The sequence below is a fragment of the Eucyclogobius newberryi genome, unplaced genomic scaffold (assembly GCF_026437365.1).
Source record: "Eucyclogobius newberryi isolate DKJ021-1_F unplaced genomic scaffold, fEucNew1.0.hap1 SCAF_1, whole genome shotgun sequence".
Taxonomy (NCBI): Eukaryota; Metazoa; Chordata; class Actinopteri; order Gobiiformes; family Gobiidae; genus Eucyclogobius; species Eucyclogobius newberryi.
In genome coordinates this window covers 32,546,341-32,559,555 of record NW_027315723.1, presented here as the reverse complement: position 1 = coordinate 32,559,555, position 13,215 = coordinate 32,546,341, and the positions used below count along the sequence as shown (strand labels likewise).

The following is a 13,215-nucleotide window of genomic DNA, read 5'->3' as shown; positions in this document are numbered from 1 at the left end:
AAATTCAGAATCGGTGAAAAATTTGATTTTTTCTGGGCCATTTTTTTTTTCGTTAAAAAATGGCGCGACAGCGCCACCGACAAAAGTCAAAATACATTGCGCCTATGGGAGACGCCCCGAGGTCAACTTTGGCGTAAAGCTACGAAATTCGGGACACGCATTCCTCTCGTGAGGACGAACAAAAAAAATCATTGTGGCCACGCCCCCAGACTTACCCTATGGCCGCCATCTTCCTTTGAAAATGAAAATACGCTGTGTTAGTCATTTTGTTCACGTCAAACTTTGACGAACTCCTCCTAGGGCGTTTTGCCCACCGACTTCAAAATCGGCGTACGTCCTCTGGACAAGTGGGGCATCTAAAGTTATTCAATTTTTTGAGATACCTTTAACTTTCTGTGTGCGGCGCAGCCGCAAAGTTGGACAACTTATTTTGGAATATTGCAGATCTACAAATTGCTCCCATTTGATCAAAACCAGTCCGATTAGGACCAAATTTGAATCAGTTGTTAAACTTTCTAGTTTGGACCAGTTTAGGCTGACAAAATTGAAATGGCCGCGATAGCGCCCCCTACAGAGTGACCTTTAAATTAACATTGAAGGTCAAAAATTAGTTTTACCAAAATTGTCTAAACTTTACCCAAAATTCTATTTTGCCGTCCCGATCACAAAAGCCAATCACAAAAATGCCTAAATTTTTACGGCGTAGTCGTAGCGATGACAGAAACCTCCCATGTTATCCCTATGGGAAAACCGCAAAATCTCTCAAATTACCACATTTTTATGTTTTACACTTCAACGAACTCCTCCTAGTGCGTTTTGCCCATCAACCTCAAAATCGGTGTACGTCCTCTAGACAAGTGGTGCATCTAAAGTTATCCAAATTTTAAGGATAACTTTTACGGTCTCTGTGCGACGGAGCCGCAAACGTTTCCCAGAATTCTGACTATTTGGCCTTCAGAGTGGCCTATAAACAATAGAGTTTTTCCAAATGACATGACATTTTGCACTAAATTCTAATTTGCCATCCTGATCATACAAGTATGAGAGCCAAAGTCATATTTTGTACGGCATAACCGTAGCGTTGACAGAAACATCCCATGTTATCCTTATGGGAAAATCGTAGAATCGCTCAAATCACCACATTTTTACACTTCACACTTTAACAAACTCCTCCTAGGGCGATTGTCCGATCAAGCTCATATTTGGGGAAAATCATCTACACAAGCGGGGCATCAAAACTTATCCATATTTTGATTCTAAGTGCTACGGTCTCTGTGTGGCGGACCCGCAAATATATGTCAGAAATGGGAAAACAGCGAAATCTCCAAAATGACCACATTTTCACGCTTCACACTTTCACCAACTCCTCCTAGGCCGATTGCCCGATCAAGCTCATATTTGGGGAAATCATCTACACAAATGGGGCATCAAAAGTTATCCATATTTTGATTTTAAGTGCTACGGTCTCTGTGCCGTGGAGCTGCAAATATACTGTCACAAATGGGAAAAACGCCAAATCCTTGAAATGTTCACATTTATGCTTCACACTTTAATGAACTCCTCTGTGGGCAATAGCTCGATCAAGCTCATATTTGGGAAAAATAATCTACACAAGCGGAGCATCAAAAGTTATCCATATTTTTATTCCAAGTGTCACGGTCTCTGTGCGCTGGAGCTGCACATTTGACCGACATTTGTGTTCATTTGCACTGGTTAAGCACAGCATTGTACATGTCCAATGTGTCGCTGTCTTAGTTCTTAGACAATTGCGTTAGCGCCATCTCTGTAAAATGCAGAGAGCAGAGTCGGAAGGCCGGCGGCCCGCGAGGGCCGTTGGATGCCGCTTGCGGCTTTAATTTTTCTTGTTCTTCTTCAGCGCTTTGATCTCTAATTTGACCCCCTGAACATGCTCAAAAACTCACCAAACTTTGCCCAAAATTCAGAATCGGCGAAAAATTTTATTTTTTCTGAGCCATTTTTTTTTTTCGTTAAAAAATGGCGCGACAGCGCCACCGACAAAAGTCAAAATACATTGCGCCTATGGGAGACGCCCCGAGGTCAACTTTGGCGTAAAGCTACGAAATTCGGGACACGCATTCCTCTTGTGAGGACGAACAAAAAAAATCATTGTGGCCACGCCCCCAGATTTACCCTATGGCCGCCATCTTCCTTTGAAAATGAAAATACGCTGTGTTAGTCATTTTGTTCACGTCAAACTTTGACGAACTCCTCCTAGGGCGTTTTGCCCACCGACTTCAAAATCGGCGTACGTCCTCTGGACAAGTGGGGCATCTAAAGTTATTCAATTTTTTGAGATACCTTTAACGGTCTGTGTGCGGCGCAGCCGCAAAGTTGGACAACTTATTTAAAAATTGCTCCCATTTGATCAAAACCAGTCCGATTAGGACCAAATTTGAATCAGTTGTTAAACTTTCTAGTTTGGACCAGTTTAGGCTGACAAAATTGAAATGGCCGTGATAGCGCCCCCTACAGAGTGACCTTTAAATTAACATTGAAGGTCAAAAATTAGTTTTACCAAAATTGTCTAAACTTTACCCAAAATTCTATTTTGCCGTCCCGATCACAAAAGCCAATCACAAAAATGCCTAAATTTTTACGGCGTAGTCGTAGCGATGACAGAAACCTCCCATGTTATCCCTATGGGAAAACCGCAAAATCTCTCAAATTACCACATTTTTATGTTTTACACTTCAACGAACTCCTCCTAGTGCGTTTTGCCCACCAACCTCAAAATCGGTGTACGTCCTCTAGACAAGTGGTGCATCTAAAGTTATCCAAATTTTAAGGATAACTTTTACGGTCTCTGTGCGACGGAGCCGCAAACGTTTCCCAGAATTCTGACTATTTGGCCTTCAGAGTGGCCTATAAACAATAGAGTTTTTCCAAATGACATGACATTTTGCACTAAATTCTAATTTGCCATCCTGATCATACAAGTATGAGAGCCAAAGTCATATTTTGTACGGCGTAACCGTAGCGTTGACAGAAACATCCCATGTTATCCTTATGGGAAAATCGTAGAATCGCTCAAATCACCACATTTTTACACTTCACACTTTAACAAACTCCTCCTAGGGCGATTGTCCGATCAAGCTCATATTTGGGGAAAATCATCTACACAAGCGGGCCATCAAAACTTATCCATATTTTGATTCTAAGTGCTACGGTCTCTGTGTGGCGGACCCGCAAATATATGTCAGAAATGGGAAAACAGCGAAATCTCCAAAATGACCACATTTTCACGCTTCACACTTTCACCAACTCCTCCTAGGCCGATTGCCCGATCAAGCTCATATTTGGGGAAATCATCTACACAAATGGGGCATCAAAAGTTATCCATATTTTGATTTTAAGTGCTACGGTCTCTGTGCCGTGGAGCTGCAAATATACTGTCACAAATGGGAAAAACGCCAAATCCTTGAAATGTTCACATTTATGCTTCACACTTTAATGAACTCCTCTGTGGGCAATAGCTCGATCAAGCTCATATTTGGGAAAAATAATCTACACAAGCGGAGCATCAAAAGTTATCCATATTTTTATTCCAAGTGTCACGGTCTCTGTGCGCTGGAGCTGCACATTTGACCGACATTTGTGTTCATTTGCACTGGTTAAGCACAGCATTGTACATGTCCAATGTGTCGCTGTCTTAGTTCTTAGACAATTGCGTTAGCGCCATCTCTGTAAAATGCAGAGAGCAGAGTCGGAAGGCCGGCGGCCCGCGAGGGCCGTTGGATGCCGCTTGCGGCTTTAATTTTTCTTGTTCTTCTTCAGCGCTTTGATCTCTAATTTGACCCCCTGAACATGCTCAAAAACTCACCAAACTTTGCCCAAAATTCAGAATCGGCGAAAAATTTTATTTTTTCTGAGCCATTTTTTTTTTTCGTTAAAAAATGGCGCGACAGCGCCACCGACAAAAGTCAAAATACATTGCGCCTATGGGAGACGCCCCGAGGTCAACTTTGGCGTAAAGCTACGAAATTCGGGACACGCATTCCTCTTGTGAGGACGAACAAAAAAAATCATTGTGGCCACGCCCCCAGATTTACCCTATGGCCGCCATCTTCCTTTGAAAATGAAAATACGCTGTGTTAGTCATTTTGTTCACGTCAAACTTTGACGAACTCCTCCTAGGGCGTTTTGCCCACCGACTTCAAAATCGGCGTACGTCCTCTGGACAAGTGGGGCATCTAAAGTTATTCAATTTTTTGAGATACCTTTAACGGTCTGTGTGCGGCGCAGCCGCAAAGTTGGACAACTTATTTAAAAATTGCTCCCATTTGATCAAAACCAGTCCGATTAGGACCAAATTTTAATCAGTTGTTAAACTTTCTAGTTTGGACCAGTTTAGGCTGACAAAATTGAAATGGCCGTGATAGCGCCCCCTACAGAGTGACCTTTAAATTAACATTGAAGGTCAAAAATTAGTTTTACCAAAATTGTCTAAACTTTACCCAAAATTCTATTTTGCCGTCCCGATCACAAAAGCCAATCACAAAAATGCCTAAATTTTTACGGCGTAGTCGTAGCGATGACAGAAACCTCCCATGTTATCCCTATGGGAAAACCGCAAAATCTCTCAAATTACCACATTTTTATGTTTTACACTTCAACGAACTCCTCCTAGTGCGTTTTGCCCACCAACCTCAAAATCGGTGTACGTCCTCTAGACAAGTGGTGCATCTAAAGTTATCCAAATTTTAAGGATAACTTTTACGGTCTCTGTGCGACGGAGCCGCAAACGTTTCCCAGAATTCTGACTATTTGGCCTTCAGAGTGGCCTATAAACAATAGAGTTTTTCCAAATGACATGACATTTTGCACTAAATTCTAATTTGCCATCCTGATCATACAAGTATGAGAGCCAAAGTCATATTTTGTACGGCGTAACCGTAGCGTTGACAGAAACATCCCATGTTATCCTTATGGGAAAATCGTAGAATCGCTCAAATCACCACATTTTTACACTTCACACTTTAACAAACTCCTCCTAGGGCGATTGTCCGATCAAGCTCATATTTGGGGAAAATCATCTACACAAGCGGGCCATCAAAACTTATCCATATTTTGATTCTAAGTGCTACGGTCTCTGTGTGGCGGACCCGCAAATATATGTCAGAAATGGGAAAACAGCGAAATCTCCAAAATGACCACATTTTCACGCTTCACACTTTCACCAACTCCTCCTAGGCCGATTGCCCGATCAAGCTCATATTTGGGGAAATCATCTACACAAATGGGGCATCAAAAGTTATCCATATTTTGATTTTAAGTGCTACGGTCTCTGTGCCGTGGAGCTGCAAATATACTGTCACAAATGGGAAAAACGCCAAATCCTTGAAATGTTCACATTTATGCTTCACACTTTAATGAACTCCTCTGTGGGCAATAGCTCGATCAAGCTCATATTTGGGAAAAATAATCTACACAAGCGGAGCATCAAAAGTTATCCATAGTGTCACGGTCTCTGTGCGCTGGAGCTGCACATTTGACCGACATTTGTGTTAATTTGCACTGGTTAAGCACAGCATTGTACATGTCCAATGTGTCGCTGTCTTAGTTCTTAGACAATTGCGTTAGCGCCATCTCTGTAAAATGCAGAGAGCAGAGTCGGAAGGCCGGCGGCCCGCGAGGGCCGTTGGATGCCGCTTGCGGCTTTAATTTTTCTTGTTCTTCTTCAGCGCTTTGAACTCTAATTTGACCCCCTGAACATACTCAAAAACTCACCAAACTTTACCCAAAATTCAAAATCAGCGAAAAATTTAGTTTTTTCTGGGCCATTTTTTTTTTCGTTAAAAAATGGCGCGACAGCGCCACCGACAAAAGTCAAAATACATTGCGCCTATGGGAGACGCCCCGAGGTCAACTTTGTCGTAGAGCTACGAAATTCGGGACACGCATTCCTCTCGTGAGGACAAAAAAAAAAAAATCATTGTGGCCACGCCCCCAGACTTACCCTATGGCCGCCATCTTCCTTTGAAAATGAAAACACGCTGTGTTAGCCATTTTGTTCACGTCAAACTTTGACGAACTCCTCCTAGGGCGTTTTGCCCACTGACTTCAAAATCGGCGTACGCCCTCTGGACAAGTGGGGCATCTAAAGTTATCCAATTTTTTGAGATACCTTTTACTGTGTGCGGCGCAGCCGCAAAGTTGGACAATTTATTTTGGAATATTGCAGATCTAAAAATTGCTCCCATTTGATCAAAACCAGTCCGATTAGGACCAAATTTGAATCAGTTGTTAAACTTTCTAGTTTGGACCAGTTTATGATGACAAAATTGAAATGGGCGCGATAGCGCCCCCTACAGAGTGACCTTTAAATTAACATTGAAGGTCAAAAATTAGTTTTACCAAAATGTTCTAAACTTTACCCAAAATTCTATTTTGCCGTCCCGATCACAAAAGCCAATCAGACAAATGCCTTATTTTTTACGGCGTAGTCGTAGCGATGACAGAAACCTCCCATGTTATCCCTATGGGAAAACCGCAAAATCTCTCAAATATCCACATTTTTATGTTTCACACTTTTAACGAACTCCTCCTAGTGCGTTTTGCCCACGAACCTCAAAATCGGTGTACGTCCTCTAGACAAGTGGGGCATCTAAAGTTATCCAAATTTTAAGGATAACTTTTACGGTCTCTGTGCGACGGAGCCGCAAACGTTTCCCAGAATTCTGACTATTTGGCCTTCAGAGTGGTCTATAAACAATAGAGTTTTTCCAAATGACATGATATTTTGAACAAAATTCTAATTTGCCATCCTGATCATAAAAGTATGAGAGCCAAAGTCATATTTTGTACGGCGTAACCGTAGCGTTGACAGAAACATCCCATGTTATCCTTATGGGAAAATCGTAGAATTTCTCAAATCACCACATTTTTACGCTTCACACTTTAATGAACTCCTCCTAGGGTGATTGTCCGATCAAGTTCATATTTGGAGAATATCATCTACACAAGCGGGGCATCAAAACTTATCCATATTTTGATTCTAAGTGCTACGGTCTCTGTGTGGCGGACCCGCAAATATATGTCAGAAATGGGAAAACAGCGAAATCTCTAAAATGACCACATTTTTACGCTTCACACTTTAACGAACTCCTCCTAGGGCGATTGCCCGATCAAGCTCATATTTGGGGAAAATCATCTACACAAACGGGGCATCAAAAGTTAGTCATATTTTGATTTTAAGTGGTACGGTCTCTGTGCCGTGGAGCTGCAAATATACTGTCACAAATGGGAAAAACGCCAAATCCTTGAAATGTTCACATTTACGCTTCACACTTTAACAAACTCCTCCGTGGGCAATAGCTCGATCAAGCTTTACTTTGGGAAAAATCATCTACACAAGCGCGGCATCAAAAGTTATCCATATTTTTATTCCAAGTGCTACGGTCTCTGTGCGGCGGCGCAGCAAATTTGACTGACACTTGTGTTCATTTGCACTGGATTGGCCATGTCCAATGTGTCCCCGTCTGTCAAGTTCTTTTTTAATTCAACACACAATAAGGGCGCCATCTTTATCAAGTCGAAAGCGCAGAGTCGGAAGGCCGGCGGCCCGCGAGGGCCGTTGGATGCCGCTTGCGGCTTTAATTTTTATTTTTATTTTCTTGTTCTTCTGCTTTTTGAGCTCTAATTTGACCCCCTGAACATGCTCAAAAACTCACCAAACTTTGCCCAAAATTCAGAATCGGCGAAAAATTTGATTTTTTTCTGGGCCATTTTTTTTTTCGTTAAAAAATGGCGCGACAGCGCCACCGACAAAAGTCAAAATACATTGCGCCTATGGGAGACGCCCCGAGGTCAACTTTGTCGTAGAGCTACGAAATTTGGGACACGCATTCCTCTCGTGAGGACAAAGAAAAAATATTACTGTGGCCACGCCTCCAGACTTACCCTATGCCCGCCATCTTCCTTTGAAAATGAAAACAAGCTGTGTTAGGCATTTTGTTCACGTCAAACTTTGACGAACTCCTCCTAGGGCGTTTTGCCCACCGACTTCAAAATCGGCGTACGTCCTCTGGACAAGTGGGGCATCTAAAGTTATTCAATTTTTTGAGATACCTTTTACGGTCTGTGTGCGGCGCGGCCGCAAAGTTGGACAACTTATTTTGGAATATTGCAGATCTAAAAATTGCTCCCTTTTGATCAAAACCAGTCCGATTAGGACCAAATTTGAATCAGTTGTTAAACTTTCTAGTTTGGACCAGTTTAGGCTGACAAAATTGAAATGGCCGCGATAGCGCCCCCTACAGAGTGACCTTTAAATTAACATTGAAGGTCAAAAATTAGTTTTACCAAAATTGTCTTAACTTTACCCAAAATTCTATTTTGCCGTCCCGATCACAAAAGCCAATCACAAAAATGCCTAAATTTTTACGGCGTAGTCGTAGCGATGACAGAAACCTCCCATGTTATCCCTATGGGAAAACCGCAAAATCTCTCAAATTACCACATTTTTATGTTTTACACTTTAACAAACTCCTCCTAGTGCGTTTTGCCCACCAACCTCAAAATCGGTGTACGTCCCCTAGACAAGTGGGGCATCTAAAGTTATCCAAATTTTAAGGATAACATTTACGGTCTCTGTGCGACGGAGCCGTAAACGTTTCCCAGAATTCTGACTATTTGGCCTTCAGAGTGGCCTATAAACAATATAGTTTTTCCAAATGACATGATATTTTGAACAAAATTCTAATTTGCCATCCTGATCATAAAAGTATGAGAGCCAAAGTCATATTTTGTACGGCGTAACCGTAGCGATGACAGAAACATCCCATGTTATCCTTATGGAAAAATCGCAGAATCGCTCAAATCACCACATTTTTACCCTTCACACTTTAATGAACTCCTCCTAGGGCGATTGTCCGATCAAGTTCATATTTGGAGAATATCATCTACACAAGTGGGGCATCAAAACGTATCCATATTTTGATTCTAAGTGCTACAGTCTCTGTGTGGCGGACCCGCAAATATATGTCAGAAATGGGAAAACCGCGATATCTCTAAAATGACCACATTTTTATGCTTCACACTTTAATGAACTCCTCCCAGGGCGATTGTCCGATCAAACTCATGTTTGGGGAAAATCATCTACACAAACGGGGCATCAAACGTTATCCATATTTTGATTTTAAGTGCTACGGTCTCTGTGCCGTGGAGCTGCAAATATACTGTCACAAATGGGAAAACGCCAAATCTTTGAAATGTTCAAATTTACGCTTCACACTTTAACAAACTCCTCCGTGGGCAATAGCTCAATCAAGCTTTACTTTGGGAAATATCATCTACACAAGCGGGGCATCAAAAGTTATCCATATTTATATTCTAAGTGCTACGGTCTCTGTGCGGCGGCGCAGCAAATTTGACTGACACTTGTGTTCATTTGCACTGGATTGGCCATGTCGAATGTGTCGCCGTCTGTCAAGTTCTTTTTTAATTCAAGACACAATAAGGGCGCCATCTTTATCAAGTCGAAAGCGCAGAGTCGGAAGGCCGGCGGCCCGCGAGGGCCGTTGGATGCCGCTTGCGGCTTTAATTCTTTCTTCTTCTTCTTCTTCTTCTTCTTCTCGGGACCAACCCCCCTATTTTTCACCCAGTGAACATTGACGAAAAGTCACAAAAATTTGCACACCTCTAAAAATCGTGCCTCTCTACATTCTGGCTATTTCCCTTTTCTAAAATAAAAAATTGACGCGTCAGCGCCCCCAAATGTACCAAAAATGCATTGAGATAGGAAATGATCCCAAAAAAATCTGATCGTAGAATCATGAAATTTGGCGCAGAGGTAGATGGTGACAAGAGAAGTAAAAAATATTACTACGGCAACGGCGTCCACCCAACCTTAATGTCGGCCATATTGGTTCAAAAATGGCTAAGCATGACTCGGGAGTTTTTCCAAACGTCGTACTTTTACGAACTCCTCCCAGGGCGTTGGCTCTAAAAAGCTGAAATTTTGTGAAAATGGTACTGAGGAGTGGGACATCAAAAGTTATCCAAATTACATTGATACCTCTCACGGTCTCTGTGCGGCGAAGCCGCAAACTGTAGCTAGAATTTCAGAAATCTCCCATATTTAAATTTCTGCCGTTTGCGCAGATAAAGTCCGAATTGCGTCAAATTAGAATCAGTTGTTAAACTCTTTGCCCTAAACCTACTTGAAGTGAAATAAATTCATTTGGCGCCACAGCGCCCCCTACAGATTTTATATGGAGGTTAAATGTTTAGTTTTGCGAAATTATATGAAATTTGACACACAACTCAATTTTAGCATCCCCATCAAAAAAGTCAATGAGAGCCATGTCATAATTGTTATGGCGTTGCCGTAACGATGACCGAAACCTTCCATGTTATTCCAATGGGGAAATCGCCAGAACATGTTTACACTTTATACTTTCACAAACTCCTCTTAGGGCGTTAGCCCTATTAACCTGAAATTTGGTGAGACTCATCTTCAGGGGTGGACCATCAAAAGTTATCCACATTTTTATTCAAAGAGTCACGGTGTCTGTGCGGCAAAGCCGCACATTTTGCCAAGAATTCAAAATAAAATTGCTTTTTGATGGTAAAACAAAGGGGAGAAGATGTGACAGCGTCACAGATTCAGCAGTAGATGTAATAAAAGGACAATTGGGGCGCGTTAGCGCCCCCTCCTCTTGCGGCGTGGCGGCGGTGGCGTGGCGAGGGCCGATCATTGCTGCTTGCGGCTATATTTAGGCCCGAGCGCCACAAGCTGGCGAGAGGCCTATTAATCTCGTAAGGCCGTGCGAAGCACGGCTGCGAAAGTGCGCACGTAGTGCGCACGAAATCGAGCGCGAAGCGCTCGCCCACTTCCAAACACTCACTAACGCACTCCTCCACTCATGCACGCCCCGTGCATACTAATTAGTTGTAGGAAAATGGAACATTACCGTTGTAAACGGGCGAAGCCCGTGCAAAGGTTCGCACTAAACGAGCACTTTACATTCCATATAAAGCACTCATTGGGGCTTTTACAAGATAAGGATCATTTTCTGACTTGTTTGTGTCTGATCCAAAAATCAGTCCGTCGATCCAAAAATAAGTCATTTTGTATCGACGGAAGGAAACATTCTGGAACAATTGAACCGAAGCACCTTTTTTATTCATTTGTCTATAACGCCTTCTCCCTTTTCCTAATCACTGCTACCCCGGCACGTGCCTTTCCATTCCTGCTGCGCGCGCGGGGGTTTTGACGGACAGCTCCGCGCTCCTATCGGCGCCCTCCAAAGCGCGCGCACACACACGCACACACACACACACACACGCGCACACACACGCGCACACACACACACACACGCGCACACACACACACACACACGCGCACACACACACACACACACACACACCGCCCCCTTTTGTGCCTCGCTCCCGTCCCGTGCAGGGGAGCGAGGCGACGGGGCCGTTTGTCATTCTGGCAGGACGCACTCCCACGAGAGAGAGCACTGCCCACTCGGCCCCGCGGAGGACTTGTTGCCGCGGAACTCTTATCACACTTTCCCCGTCCCCGTTCTCGTCGCGGAGCAGCAGCAGCAGCAGTAGGAGGAGATCTGTCCGCGCTGTTTCTTCTTGTGTCCCGGGGGGGGGAAAGGGCACAAAACGCCGCGTGCAAGAGACTCTACGGGCATCGGGGAGAAACAAAAACACGGTATTGTACAGCTACGGAAAGTTTGCTCCCGGGCGGCGGCATTGTGTACTTTGTGTGTGTGCGTTTGGCCGCGGCGTAACCAGGGTCTGGGCTGTGATTTGGCACCGCTGTGTGTGCGCAGTTTGCGGTCAGTTGTAGTGAAAGATAATGATTTATGTGGAGTTTGGGCTCTTTAAGTCTCCGTAGTGAAGCGTCAGTGAGTCTGTGCGGAAGTTTGGGGCGCGTGGGTCGAGCCAAGGTACTTCTGAGGCGCGCGGGATGCCAATGTTACAGCGCAAACGTACGTACTTTTACACGTTTGACTGTCATTAACTATGTAAGTTGCAATTACTTTTTGAGAACTATCGGAACGTGGTTTGTGAATTGACAATTGTAATATTTGTGTTGTCACGATATTACGTTTTGGTGATGCGATTATTGTGCGAATAAACATCACGGTTATTTTGTACGATTCTTCACGATTCTTGGCATTTTGACCAAACAGTGACATATTTGAATGTGCTTTTTCTTTCACAAGTCAAACGTTAAGAAATACATTTTTCTAAATGTAAATGTAATGATATTGTCACATAAACAGCCGGATAAATAGAACTTTACACGTAGTTTGACTGTTTTGGATGTATACATTGAACTACTCACTGTTGCTGCCTGCGATTCTCTCGATCATGTTTGTTTGTTTGTTTGTTGGATAATCAGAAAGATGGATTAACGGAATAATCTTGACATCCCTTTTAGTAACTAGTAACACTGATAGAATGATGTTAATACTACTAGTAATAACTACAAATGTAGGTATTTTGTCTTTGGACATTTTGACTGCATCAGAAATTAGAACAATTTACAAAATTCCAAACTTCTGAACATGCTTCAACAATTTGGTGCAACATTAAACAACAAATAACAATAGTTTTTAATAAAGTATTTTACAAAATTATGATAATGAGGCTTGTCAAAAGTAAGTTGTTGGAGTAAACATAGACTTTGATTGAATATAAATTCTTTGCAAATGGATGAAATATTGTTATGCGAGTTATTTAAAGTGATGTCATGGTCATGTCCGTGTGCGGTGGTGGTTTGAAGTCCTGTGTCCTGTGAGACAAGGGTAAAACCAACCTGGAAAGAAGCTTTAACGTGCAAGATTGTGGGTTTGGACTAGTGCTGCACGATATGTGGAAAGAGGGCGAGATTGGCTGTTAATTACTGTGATTAGTGCGATATTTTAATGTATCAGTGTATCCATTTAAACTTGACATAAAACCAACAACTTTAATCTCCTAGTCAGACGCTGTCAAAACAAAACCTTAACATTGTCAAAACTCAGATTAATTGAAGGAGAATGGTAAAAAATATTATTCAAATCTGCCTTTTTCGTTTAAAAATACAGAGTAAATAAATCTCTGCTGATCGTGCTGTTAAGTTTGTTGCTATAGTGATAATTGTCTTCTGCAATATCCATACTTTTCCTGTACATATTCTGCAGCCCAGTTTGGACACAGTGCCTTTACTACAATAGTTTGCTGTAAATC

General features: G+C 42.6%; 1 protein-coding gene across 2 annotated transcripts in view; it reads left to right on the top strand.

Annotated features, from left to right (window-relative positions):
* The window catches only part of disp1 (dispatched homolog 1 (Drosophila)), a 76,431-nt gene that overhangs the window by 27,823 nt on the left and 35,393 nt on the right, over nt 1-13,215 (top strand). The window contains exon 1 of one of the 2 annotated variants that reach the window (XM_072443890.1): nt 11,613-11,689. The exons of the other annotated variant lie outside the window; for it this stretch is intronic. The gene's annotated coding sequence lies outside the window, so the exon portion shown is untranslated. Of the gene's footprint in view, nt 1-11,612; nt 11,690-13,215 lie in introns of those variants that run through there. 2 annotated transcript variants of the gene reach the window in all.